Raw genomic sequence first — 14159 nt, 5'->3', positions numbered from 1 at the left:
TTCAGCCGCAGGTGGCAGCACGTAAACTCGCTTCCGAAGTTGCTACGAAGCGAAATGTGTGTGTGCGCAAGACATCCCTAAAGCAATGTATCGCGCTATATCTCATTTGCTCGCTTGATTGATCTGAGCGCGGGGAGTACGTTTTGTGTAATGTGAATTGAATGTATGGTATACTGTATGTACTGTGTGATGCAATGTTCGCATGAGCTATACTCAGTAGTAGCTAGCTGCCTATACTTCGTACGACTACAGTGTACGCCTTCTCTTCATCGCACCGTCGATCGTCGTCACTCGTTAACTACACTGTAATCGTCAGATCAGATTATATATAGGTAGGGTGGCCATCATGGACGACATCGTCATGGGTAGCGGATATTACCGCCGAGTTGTCCATTCTGAACGCGGACGATTGGGTCGGAGACCCTGTGTCTTGTATGGTAGCCCTACTACATATCGACCACCCTTATTGAAACCGACCGTGTGTAATTCGCGCACTGAACACTTAGTACGCACTTCTCTGCGCGCAAAGCGCATAAAAATGGATTGGCTTTGAATGTAGATGAGGATGGTGTGGGAAAACGCGATAATTCATTGTTCATTAATGGTTTTAATCAAGGACAAAATTTCAAATGAATATTTTCACCGAATCGTAATGACAGCACAATGTAATGTCTATGGAAGTTTCTAAAAGGCTTCTAAAAAGCTTCGTACAACACGGTGTTCAATACAACTCGGTTTGCGTGCATTGTCAATGCAAAAACAGCGGTCGATCCTAATAACGCGATTTACCGCGGGGAGCTGAAATGAGGCCACGCAAGTTCGTCGGCGATATTTTTGCACTGAAACTTCGAATCGAAAACGGAACAACGGCATTTGATAGAGCTGGATTTTCTCAATCACGTAGGTCAAGTTTTTTTACGTGAATTTCAGTGTTAAATATTCTTATCAAGCAGATAAACATTAGGCGGTCGATTAGTAGTAGGTCCAACCATACTTGCCCTGGCGTGTGTAAATTCAGGACGGGGAATCGACTGTGCCCGTGCAGGGTCAACGGCCACAGTTGCACTGCACAGTGTATCTGTGGCCGTGGTAGAAGGGGGCCGTGCACCAACCGACATACCTTCAAGTCGAAGTAGGGCCTAAACTAGAATCTATTATTGTTAGATCTATCATCTTTGAACCTAAAGTTCCCCTGTTTAAACGTTAGAGTTCTACCAGATCTATTGGGTTAGACTACATGTATGATGGAGCTTGCGATAGATCTATTCATTTTTTTTTTATTTATTTGCAAATCCTAAATCATATTCTTGGGGAATTTGCATAACATGATTGATATGAAAAACTTCTCATTTAATGGGACTAATGACATTAAACTGACCCAGCAAATGTCATTTCAATTACGGCATTATCATAATTTGACATAAATGAGAACTTAGAGAAGTTTTTCGCGGAATTATACATAGAAAAATAGGCCTACTTGTCGATCAAACGCAAATGCCCTAAAGTTACTGATACTAGATTAGAAAAAGTCATCCCACTTCAATCATTGATTCATGTGTAGACTTCTACTTACACATCATCTGGATCTGGATTCCTTGAAGTTGTTGACTTGGCCAGCTGGGGTTGCTTGATTGGCGTAAGCCGTGGCAACACAATTCCACACGAATTTGCACATTCTAAATAAAAATTCCTGCAAAACTGTTCAAGCAACTCCAGCAAGTGGAAAGCAAATTTTTCATCGGCACGCTGACGCTGAAGCCTCCCCCTCTGGTTTCTTACTTGTCCTCCAGCTAAGAACACGTCTCTCTGCGTTCTCCACTCGTCAAACAAGTAGATACGTTGCCTCGAGTTGGACGGCTGTTTGATCTCCATTGTGAGGTTTCATTACTAAACCAAAGCCAAGGCTAAGCCGAAACAGTACAGCACTTTTTATTGCAAATAGTACACGCATATACCACACACAATACTGATATTGACCTACCGGTACCGACGACTTTCTATCAACTTTGTTATGTTACGATCCGGCCCAACGTACTGTAAGCTGTACGTATAACACATGCAGCAGACAACATTGCACGATGAGATCATAACAACCTGCCATATGGCCATATGCATTGCAACTTGCTATACATGAAGCTTAGAGTTTTAATATTTCTTCATCAAAGCATATTCATAAATACCAAATATTAAACAACGTAATATATGAATAATTTATGATATTGTTATATAATATTTTAAGACATTTTGAAATATTATTGCTTAGATTGCTGAAATTGGCACCATAGTGCATATAAACAGAGACTGGAGCCAGATACGTACGTACGTACACCCGACAGCTCTCACTACTTGTTGTGTCGCAGACCGGGAGAGATTTTCATGCGCATGGCTGTTGTGCGGTTTTGTGCATGCACCCATTCGGCCCCATTCGGTAGGTATTCGGGCGTCCATGTTGAAATTACAGTGGACAGCTCGCACGGCGCTCGTGCCCCATCTGGTTTTCGCTGGTGCGCTGCGTAGCGTCGTGTTCGGCATTCGGTACGTACGGGGGTACAATAACGGGAGGAGCAGCTTGTCGTGCTTTTCTACTGAGTTGCGAATCGCCTGCGACGACCGGCTGCCTTTAACAATCAAGTTATTGCATAAATAAGCACTTCTGCAAATTTTGACATGACCATGGTGACCTTTGACCCTGTAAAAGGTGGAACAGTGAGAGCAGCATTATCAATAGGTATAGGTGTATAGATTTGACTATGATACATTTACAATTACATACCAAATTTGAAAACGAAAAAAAAAAAAAAAAAAATCGGTCGAGAAACAAGGCCAGCGTCGCACACACAAGGAGACCCTGTTAAATTTACCTGTTCATGTATAAAGACGGAACAAGCAAGAGCGCCATCACCAAAAACAATAGGCTTCTTTGTCTTACCATAGTACACCTTCATGCTAAATTTAAAGATGATTGAAGAAGAACTGCAGACAGTAGAGCGCTCACATGGCAACAAAATTTCTGCGGCGGACGCGGACGCGGACGCGGCGCAACGAGGCCAAATCCATAGTATCCTCCGAACTCTGTTCGGGGGATACAATAACATTAAACTGCACAGTGCCAAATAGATAATGCTAATCAACTGTCATTCGGGTGGAATTAAGCATATCTATAGTCCTGTTTATCTCCACATAAACTGTCTCCATAGTAACACATCCACAGCAGGGACCGCGCAACGTTTTTCGGGGGGGGGGGGGGGAGCTGTGGGGATGGGAGTGTGTGAAGGTCATTGTTCTCTCCCCAGTTCCGCGGTCTCTTCACAGTCCTGCAGAATAATAGCTGGCATGGCTGGAATCATGCTCTCATCTGGGAGATGAGCATGACACATATCAAACACATTACAGCCTTCAATGAATGAAAAAATCATCGGTTAATTTATAGCACAGACACTCACCAGTCTGAGACAGCCCATAGTCCTCCTTCATCTCCTCCTCGTTCTCCTCCTCTCCCTGCGCCCCTTCATCAAATCCTCCGACGGCTCCTTCACAAGGATCCAATGACATGGACGACATCTCCTCAGCCACACCATCTCCACTTTCTCCATTTCTCGTGTTTTCTCCGCAGACTGCTCCTTTCGTTTCTGCACCCTCTGTCGTTGTTCTCTGCTCACTTTGTCCGCGACTGTCCCCTCCTATATCTGTATCACTTTCATCATTCGTCTCTGCTCCGGGCTGGTTTCTGACTTTCGGATTAATCTGTGGAGGTTCTGATTCATCGCCAGCTTTCCTGAGAGCAAAATGATGTGGATGTACAGTTCACTTTTAACCTCAATTCTGCCCTCTTTTAAACGAGTTTTGGATTGCTTACCACTACAGGCCCTATCTTAAAGTATAATGAAGCATTATGAAATTGCTTCAAGAGATATTGGGAAAAAATGTAAAGACCATTATATTAAAAAAATGAAATGAAATTCAAATCACAATTTCATTTTCCATAGCTAAATGTAGTGATTGGATTATTAAAACTCAATGCATACTGTGGCATAGTGGATAAGACTCCCGACTCCCGCCCGGAGGACCCGAGTTCAAACCCCGCCCAGCGCTTACGTCCTTGGACAAGATGTTTTACCCACCATGTTCCTCTCGACCCACGTGTATAAATGGGTACCTGGCAACGCTGGGGTAATAATAATGGCAGGGCCCTCTGGTAGATCAGTGGCAACACTGAAGAGCTACCCTGGGTATTAAAATAAGACCTTATTATTATTACTATTCAAACTACTTTACACGGGGAAACCCCGTTTTAACGAGCTTGATAAAATTTAATTATCGACACATATACGTGTTTGATTCATATTACAAGCGACACTAAACTTGTCTAGCTTTACGTACCGATTTTAACGATGATAATTTGGAGGTCTCGATTTTCTGTACACGTTATATTTCATGACAAGGCACCAAGCTTAAAACCAGTTCTATCATAGCGAGATTCCGGTTACACCGATGTCGATTTGAATGATTGATAACGAAGGAAATATAACATCATCGCTCGGATGTAACGAGGTGGTATTTCCAGATTTGATTCGGTCGCCCCCGTTCAGAATTGGTGATAAACTGCACCGTAATGAATACAATGCTTTAAACCCAGACCAAATGTGACTTAGGGCCTTTTTACACGTCCCGAGTTTGCTTAATTTGAAACACGATTATAAACACGATTACATTTATACGATTTAAATCATCATTCGTTCACACGTTAGTTTCGTTGCTTAATTCTGGCAAAACGTAATTGAAAAACACCTCCGAACAGTCATTTCAAACACAATTAGAATTAAGTTTAAAATCACCCTCCATAATTACAGTTTGCATTCACACGGCAGGTTTGCTTAACCCGTTCCTTCCGCTATTCTCTGAGTGCCTTTAATGCCCCCAAACGAGATTCTTTTTGCCCGTCGACAGAGAGGCAGACAGGTTGGTAATCCTCCTGTGTGAAGACAGTCAAGCGGTACATTGTATCCCCCTTTCCACGGTCAACTACGTGCCAGAGTACAATGGAAATATCGATCGGGTGCGAGGTATGAATAGAGCGTGCGCTGATGAGCTCACAGAATCTTTTGTTCTACACAGAACCGGGTACCTGAATGAGGTGACTGGGGTCAGCGAACCCAGATATCTAACTGATCTTAGCCTTGATCGCTATGTACATGTTCGTACGAGTTGACTGCAGAACAAGCGAAAAACTACATCAGGAAAAAGGTACATAATACTATGAAATACGCATATTACAAACAGAAGGAGAACAAATGCTGATAGAATAAACTCTGATCTTTTTATCAAACCCACTTTTCTGGGCATTTTAACACAAAGAAACATGAATTTAGGCCACTAAAGCAGGCACTCTTGTCTTCATTTTGGAACCTGGTATACCAGGTTCCCGTAAGGAACGGGTAAATTTATGGTGAACGAGACATTAAAATCAAGAAAATCATATTAAAAGAAGGTGTCAAAGCAGAGTGAAATGTCTCCTAAAACAGATTTTTAATGTGACTTATTAAAAGATATTCGCGCCACTGCGAAATCGCGAGTTAAAACTGATTGATTTGCTTCACCGATTTTCGCTCCGGATCAGCCGTCTTTTTTGAGCCCTAATACATGACGTCACGAAATGAACAAAACCCTTTACGAGTGCAGCGTGACATCGAGGCCGCCTTTCATAAAGCACGTATTTCTTGGTGAGTGGATGCAATATTATCTGGCCCGTCTTTAGTCACATCTGCTTTCTCGGCTGAGACATAAAAACTTCCAATATTTACCTTATATTGTACGAAAAGACTTTGAGTTTGATATCGAGAGTGAATTGAGTGATGATAGTGCCAATGACACTTATAGTGACAGTGGCAAAGTCGGGGTTGCACATTTTGTGACGTCATAATTTTGATCACCAAAATTTCGCCGTCAGATCGGGTTCAGGTGGTCTAAAAAGGGTCTCAAAACACCATTTCTCCATCGTTCTGGAGACGTTTTTACCTTCTGAAAAGTAATTTTTCATATTCCTAGAGACTTAAGCTTTACAGAAATGTATAAATCATCATGTTTATGCATATCGTCCTTTTTTTCTTGATCACCATACTTTCAGTATCCCCCGAACAGAGTTCGAACGATTACGCCGCCTCGCGGCCACCGCCGCAGGCTCCGCCGCACAGTGGGCCAGAAAGATACCAAATTTCGCCAAAAGTCATTTTGGGCACTTGGGATTTTTTAATTTTTGACAAGCGCTCTTGAGAGGCAATACTCTGAAGAATATTTCATTAAGATATTTAAACCAGGTATGTACATTAAAGACAGCCAATCCCTTTTGCATGCAAATTTTGAAAAATTGGTGAGAACACTTAGGTATTGAAGAAAACACTATTTGGAAACCTCCTGTAAATTTTGAACTCAAGTTGGTCTTTATTTGTTTAGTTAAATTGACCGTTAAGATTTGAATAATTTTTGCGAACTTCGCAAAAATTACAAATCTGAGTACTAGTCTAGTTTTACAGACCTGTGTGATGCACTAAGTTGTGTCTAAGTTGTGTCTAACTATAGATCCATAAAATCATAAACAGTAAATTTATAGGCTCTAGATCGAGGTTGTATTCACCGGTACAGTACTGGTACTTATTTTGATTACCGGTACAGATATCGATGAACTTTCAGAAAAATTAAACGAAGTTGATTACCGGTAGGGCGGTACCGGTACTCACAGTTTTTTTTTTTAACACTCATGTACAAGTATAAGCCTATATCCAAGGATTTTTATTCTATGTAAGTTTTCCTATTTGTGCCCTGATAACACAGACATGATTTTCCTTATTTATATCTTGGGGATATTTCTAGGAGCATCATGCAGGCCAATACAAGCAGGAGCCGAGTCCCCACAAACAAAGGCAGCACCGCTATCATTACAACTGTAGCAGCTAGCATCCAAGGAACAAGGAACGGCGCAGCAGCAGCATTAGCAGAGCCTGTAAAGTGCAACTGTAGCAGCTGAACTTCTCCATACAATTGTAGTCGCGAAGCCTCAACATACTACAGTAGGCCTACCGACAGTACTATTGCAACAGAGCGTCTACGTATGCTACCGTAAAACTCTACATTTGTAGCAGCATGATCCTAACTTAACCGTAGCAGCTGAGCCTTTCAGACTGTAGCAGCAGAGCCTCTACGTACAGCCACAGAGAGTAGTGGTGATGAGGATGTTTTTCCTTCTGCCTATATAATGGTAAGTTTGATTCATAACAAGTGATTATGGTACCGGTACTTGTGGAACATAAAGTGTACCGGGAATCAGGTATTCACAAACATTTCTCTGTTTACATAATATGTAGGTGAATGGAATAGGTCATTTATTACTTTCAGTGGAACAGATGATTGGACAATACCATGTCATTTGACAGAAATCACTGTTTTGATATCTGGAATGTAATGTACCTTTACTGTAATGTTGATCTTATCTAACTCTACTGTCAAGTATCTTATGTAGATATTAACCTAGTGAGGACAGGCTGATGTTGATATTACAAGCTCTTCCCTAGACACCTGCTTGAGCATACTTGGGGCAAGTTTCTAATGGCCTTACTGTAATTATTTCATACATGTATATCAATGTTGACTGCTACTCAATGTAGTAAAAGAGAAAAACAAACAAGCACTTCTGTGTATAAGATTGTTAGGTTTTTATGTGAAAGACATCACATTTCTAATCAAAGAATGTGTAGCAGTTATCATTATTTACCTTTGCCAACCCCAAGGGGTAAAAGCTCGACCAATAGCACCTGAATTACTATGCCCTTCAGAGATCAGCAGACTTGATGACAATTTGCATTTCAAATAGGTGTGCTGGCTGTAGCTATTTTCATTTTGTCTCACAATATGTCGTAGTTGATTGCCTGTAAAGAATTCCCTTTTGTTATTTGTTTTTTTTTTCTTCTGCAATTGTGCTTTAGCTCTAAAAAATACTCTTCTTCACATTTTTTCAAACTTGCAGGTACTTGTAATGTTTTATCACATAGTGTATGAAACAACTGTCAAATTTCTCACTGAAATTGTCCATACAATTTTTTGTGTGTTTTTGAACCACCGTAGGCATAGATGTTCTTGTCAAGTGGAAGAGGGATGGTTCTATGAATCCTGTCAGCTCAAGTGACCTCTATCATGCTCAACGGACCAAACCGAAGCAAGGTTCCTGCGTACATATGAGAAGTGAAAATGGCTGGTTGAAAGGGAGGGTGCTTCAAGTCTTCAACATGCCCATGGATGGACGTAGGATTTCAGATGACGAGGGCATTCCTCTTTCTGCCTGAGGTAATTTGAATACATAGTTACTGATTTGTTCTACATCAATAAGTTTATCAAGATATATTATGTCTTTTTTCATTTTAAAATATGTAGAGATTTTTATGCATAGTATCATGTAGATACAATGTACTTTCATTGCATTGCCATTTCAATATAAATGTTCAGTTCTGTGTAGTGAATAAAACGAATGTTGTGCCTGGTAATTATATTGCAGTTTGTAATGACTGTAGGATGCTGAAGACTGTTAGCTTTCCACTTCCTTTCTTTAAAAGTCTGATATTGATTATTACTTACAATGTATTATGTCAACGTCTCTTCTCAGTCCCAAAACAAAATCAATTACTGATAATTTGCTTTATGTGCATGTAATACACTGTAGATTCTAGTGTCCATGATAGATGTTTGCAAGTACATGTATATCTAGTATAAATCTTGTTGATTCTACCCTCAGGATTGTCACATAATTTATTCATTGATGCATTGCTTAAAACTTCCCCAGCAGTATCGTTACTTGCGACAGCAGTAGCAGAGCCTGAACGTCGATTTGTAACAGCTGAATCCCCAGAAACATCAGCAGCACCGCTTGAAACAGCAGCAGCAGCGGAGCCTGTACATACAGCCCTAGCAGCTGAGCCTCTAAGTACGACAGCAGTGGTAGAGCCTCTACTTACCACTGTAGCAGCAGAGCCTCTATTTGCAACTTTAGCATCTGCACTTCCAGGAACATCAGCAACACTGCTAGAAGCAGCAGCAGCCACAGAAGCAGAGCCTCTACAAACAACTGTGGTGTCCGCATTCTAAGAAACAACGCAGCAATGTTACCTTTTGAAACTGAAGGTAATTCAACTGGAGTTGAGAAGTTCAGGGCACTGTATAACTGCTGTTTGTATTTCTTGCATTATCTGTCTGTGTGGTGTAAGTTCCTGAAAAAGCAATTATGAGCCAAAACTTAAGTTTCCAATAACAAATGTGAAATAATCTAAACATGTGATAAATACTTTGATTATCCTTTTTTTTTCTTTTATCCTTCACTCTTGTAAAAAAAAAGTTTGTGGCAGGCAACCTGTAAAATTTAAAGAAAATAGTTTGTCTTCTGCAAACAATAGTTTAAAAAAACAGTAAATGAAGTAACAATTATTCAACCAGACTTGGCAGTTTCATCAAATTATGTATTTGTTTTCCTTGCATTAGGTGTACCTGATTTAAATTTGAAAGCAGACTAAGTCCTCCACTCCTTTAATTTTCTTATTTCAGATTACAAATATACTGAACCTTGCTTGATGATGGAAAACTGTTAAATCTCGAGAAAGCAATGTCTCTGTCAGACATTGAAGAACCAATTTTGATGGTAACCGGACACAGTCCAGAGCAATAGAAAAATGTTTGTGAAGTGTAATGGAAGTACAGCATATTCATATGCCGTATGTATTTTATACTGCCCTCTATCTAGTCTTGTGGGTATACATCTGGTTGTATTTACATTATTATATCTAGTGCACTAACTGTTGACCAACTTTCCTAAAAATAAAGACCATTTAGGCAAACTACATGTTTCTTGTAAGGAAAGGAAAGGGAATTATTGGTGAATTTCTTGCTCATAATGCCTTGTACAAATATAGACTTGTTGCATGATCAAGTTTGTAATACTTTCTGGTAATTGTTTTATCTTCAGTGTTACATATTTTCTACATGCTTTCAATAATTTCAACACAGTTTTCACATAAATTTACCAATTTTGATCACTTCGGGAGGACCTTATTCAAATATAAAAGAAACAATAGAAATAAAGTGTAGTGTTCCAGTATGTATTCCATTTATTGTCTCTTCATTGCAAATTCGGAAACTACTGCCATCCAGGCTTTTGAGGGAGTGGAAGATAGATGTCAGTGCAAAGCCAGAAGATTTTCATGTGGAAGAATCTGTAGGTACTGATATCAGTTCTATTCCTGATAGATCTTCAGTTGTCATGAAAAAATTCATGGAATCTAAAACAGAATTGTCAAAGAAAAGCTGAACAGTGGGGAAGCCTACAAAAAGTCAGAAATATTTGTAGACGGTAGAACACATTTTAACTATCAAAGATGTGATTCAACACGTAACCATAAATCTTTCGGCTATGATTGCCTCAGTGAAAATGACAGAATGTCTATCAGACAATATTATCATGCCTTGAAAATTCTGGTCCTAGAAAAAGAATGGCTAGCCAGACATGTTATTAACACTTTGTCATGTTGTCCCCCATCCTAAGGACAGCAAAAAGAGACAAATGACGTACACTACTCTCCTCCCATCAGGCCAGTAGTTGGCAGACTGTTAAAGTTTGTAGACTCGTGTTTATAAACACATTGGGTATCACTTTCATTATTCAATCCTGGGCAAAATTACCTTGTGAAGTGTGAGTAGAATGGTACACTTGATCATCTTATTGCACTATCTGTGACTAACATGCGTACTACTGTAATACATTTGTGAAGTCGAAGAAATGCAGAACTTCTCACCAATTTACAGGTCAGATTACCTCATGAAGTGTTGCGAGAATTTTGTATTTTGTATGTTATTGCACCACTTTTATAGTGGTCAGAACACAATTCTGAAACGCAACAAATGCCTAACTTCTCATCGATTTCCAAGTGAGATTACATTGTGAAGTATCATGGAGAATGTCACATTTATTTGGTATCAATTGTAATATAATGTATTGTAATAATAGTGTACAATGTAATTATTGTGAGCTGTCGAAATGCACAAAAAAAAAAATCACTAATTTACAGGTTATATCTGGAAGTTTGAGGAGAGTGCTTTTTTTGTAGTTACTGTATGTAATTATGAACACACATGTGGTATGGTGCATTTTGAATTAATAAAATGCAGATTTTTTTCACAAACTTGGGGACTGGTGAATAGAAAACAAACAAAAAAAAAGAACAAGAGAATAGAAAAAAGAGGAGTTAGAGAGACACAGATACCTAGAATTGGGAGAACGAGGTGATTATGACTGCTTTGTAAGAGGGTATGTGTGTGTGTGTTCGAGTGTGTGTACTGGTATGTGCGTGTATAGTGTGTGTTTGTGTTTACATAGGTGTAATTATATTCTCTCAATATTGATAATGAATTTACACTTTTTTTTTTTTTTACAGACGGTGACTACCAGGCACATTTTTAGTACTCATCCAGTAATCAATAAATACCCATTGCACAGTTTGATAACATTACTGGCATCAACAATTAATGTGTAAAGAAAGTAGGTTGTGTGTGTGGGTTCGAGTGTGTTTACTGGCTTTGGTATGTGTGTGCATAGTGTGTGTTTGTGTATGTTTGTGTTTGTATGGGTGTAATTATATCCTCTCAATACTGATACTGGTAATGAATTTAACACTTTATTTATAGATAGTGACAGGGCTACCAACATTTGAAACTAGTTGATAGTGAGACCCCCATTGGCCAATGCTATCATTTAGGAGGCAAAATGAGTGAGATCAAAAGAAATGCATGCAAATGAAATAAAGTTTTAGAGTGAGAAAGGACCAAAATGAGTGAGTCTCACTCTCAATGAGTGAGAGTTGGCAGCCCTGCAGTGACTACCAGGCACACTTTAGAACGGTACTCATCCAATCAAAAACGCATTGCACAAAAACATTTACTCGCATCAACAATTAATGTGTAAAAGTACAGGTAGGTGTTATAGTTTGAGAAAATAACGGTGGTGTTTGTTACACTTTCCTAATATCCATGATTATGATACAATTAACATGAATGAACATGAATGAACATGAATGAATCACAATCCCACTACCTATAAAGAGCGGCGAATGTATACATTACACTTTGCGCGTACCACCTAAGCGTGTGGAATGTGTTATGATACGCGCCATTTTATGTTACATTTGCCGGTTGAAGTCCAAACGTATTGAGCATGGACTTTACGAACCGGCAAATGTAAACATTTGCCGGTTCGTAATGCCCGCTCTTTAGTACACGATATACGTAAAACGCTGAAATGGGGGGTTTTACGAACCGGCAAACGCACTTTGCATCACTACCACAGAGCCCCAGGTGCGGCTACAAAGTAATATTTAGTATCAAACAAAGCAGAAAATTCCGCTTTCATCACTCTCGTAATATTATCTTCAATGTGTGGTTATAAGACACGTTTTTATACGTTTAAAGAAGTCCCGATTCTTTAAACGCGATTATCTCGTAATCGTGTTTCCGCGCAAATTCGAACATTCGCCGGTTCGTAATGCGACCGACGAAATGACCTCCAAACATGCACAAACTCACCTTAGTTATTCAGTAACCTGTTGCATCTGAGCGAGATTCAAGTCCAGTAGAAATTGAATTTTCACCATTTTGTCATTTATCTACTTCTCGGAATAATCTCGATCGCAGCTACTCGCTCAGCGATAACTGCGTTGCACAGGAGCAGACAGCGCAGCACGATGTATAAAACACACGGCAGCACAGCAGCGAGCACCGCGATTGATCTGAATGTAGCTATCTCAAGTGATCACAGCGACCCCGGCAGCGAATATTTTTTTCGTACATGGAAACGCTATGGGACATGAATTATTCATAAGTTTAGCTGAAATTGTGAAGTGCGCAAGCGCGTGGACTTCGTATAGCTTAAAAAATATTCGCACCGCGGAAAGCAATATATTTTTTTTTTCCCAGGATGGGAAAGTCACTAGTGTGTGTAAAGTCTACGGCAGTCTGCTGACAAAAAACGTCTGAAACCTAAGACTATACGGAGAGAAATTCTGTTTGCATACTTCAAAAACCCAAATGACCACCAACCTCGGCAGCTCCTCGCTGTGGCACGATGTGTTAGTGCTCTGATCATGGAGCTAGCAGTGTTTAAAAGATGTATGGTGGTTCGAACCCTCAGCTGGGTTTTGCTCAACATATTGTTTCCATTTTTGCTCTTAATTTCTAAATTATATTAAGTTTGTAACGGTTTATTCCGTCAGGCTTATAGAGAGTAATAAAGTCAAAGACTTGATCGTTATTCTCTCTCCAAGTCACCAAGACAAATAAATGCCTTTCCCATCCTGGGAAACAAAAATATCGCCCACGGCAAGTTCTTCTATGGTGTTATGTCTTTAAATAGAAAATACCATTTCCACCTTGGCCGATTACAAGGAAAAAACAAATTTTAGCTTAACGACACCATAGAAAAAGCCGCTGTGTCGTACATTCAGACCAATTCGTAATTGTGCTTGTGCACCGAGCAGCAATTCCAGCGATAGCGATCACGATTTTCCAACGATTTTCCGACACTTGTAAACGCTAAAAATGGACTTTGGAGACTCAAATGGAAGTATTTTAGGTTACTGAAAAACCAGGGTGAGTTTGTGGTTGTTTGGAGGTCGTTTGACAAACAGGTGCGAAAGTACACTAGCGCCGTGTACAACCACATGTCACTGTGAGATAGCTACATTCAGATCAATCGCGGTGCTCGCTGCTGTGCTGCCGTGTGTTTTGTACATCGTGCTGCAGCTGTGCCTATAATACACAGAATACGTTACGGTGAGCGTTTGGTGCATTATTTGAATTTTAACGGCTAACAACCTTCAAATATCACAGAAATGTTATAGATTTACAATAGTCTTGTCATTTTGATGGAATATATCACGTTCTGTGCTATTTGGGAAGGAATGCAAAAGGGACGGGTTATCTTTAAAGGGGTAATTTCCTACCTAAAGTAGCAAAATACAACATTTTAAGAGTTTCAAAGCAAATTGTAACCTCTTTAATAAATAAGTAATTCCAACATGTAGTTTTTGAGATATCAATCTGTTATAAATCCCACATATTTCTCATAGTTTATTTTA

The 14159-nt window shown here is 39.7% G+C and overlaps 1 pseudogene; it reads right to left on the bottom strand.

Moving 5' to 3' along the window:
- LOC140245738 (eukaryotic translation initiation factor 2D-like) overlaps positions 1-14159 on the bottom strand; it is a 335728-nt pseudogene that overhangs the window by 248419 nt on the left and 73150 nt on the right.

The sequence above is a fragment of the Diadema setosum genome, unplaced genomic scaffold, assembly GCF_964275005.1.
Source record: "Diadema setosum unplaced genomic scaffold, eeDiaSeto1 scaffold_26, whole genome shotgun sequence".
Lineage (NCBI taxonomy): Eukaryota > Metazoa > Echinodermata > Echinoidea > Diadematoida > Diadematidae > Diadema > Diadema setosum.
This window is presented reverse-complemented; position numbering and strand designations above follow the sequence as displayed.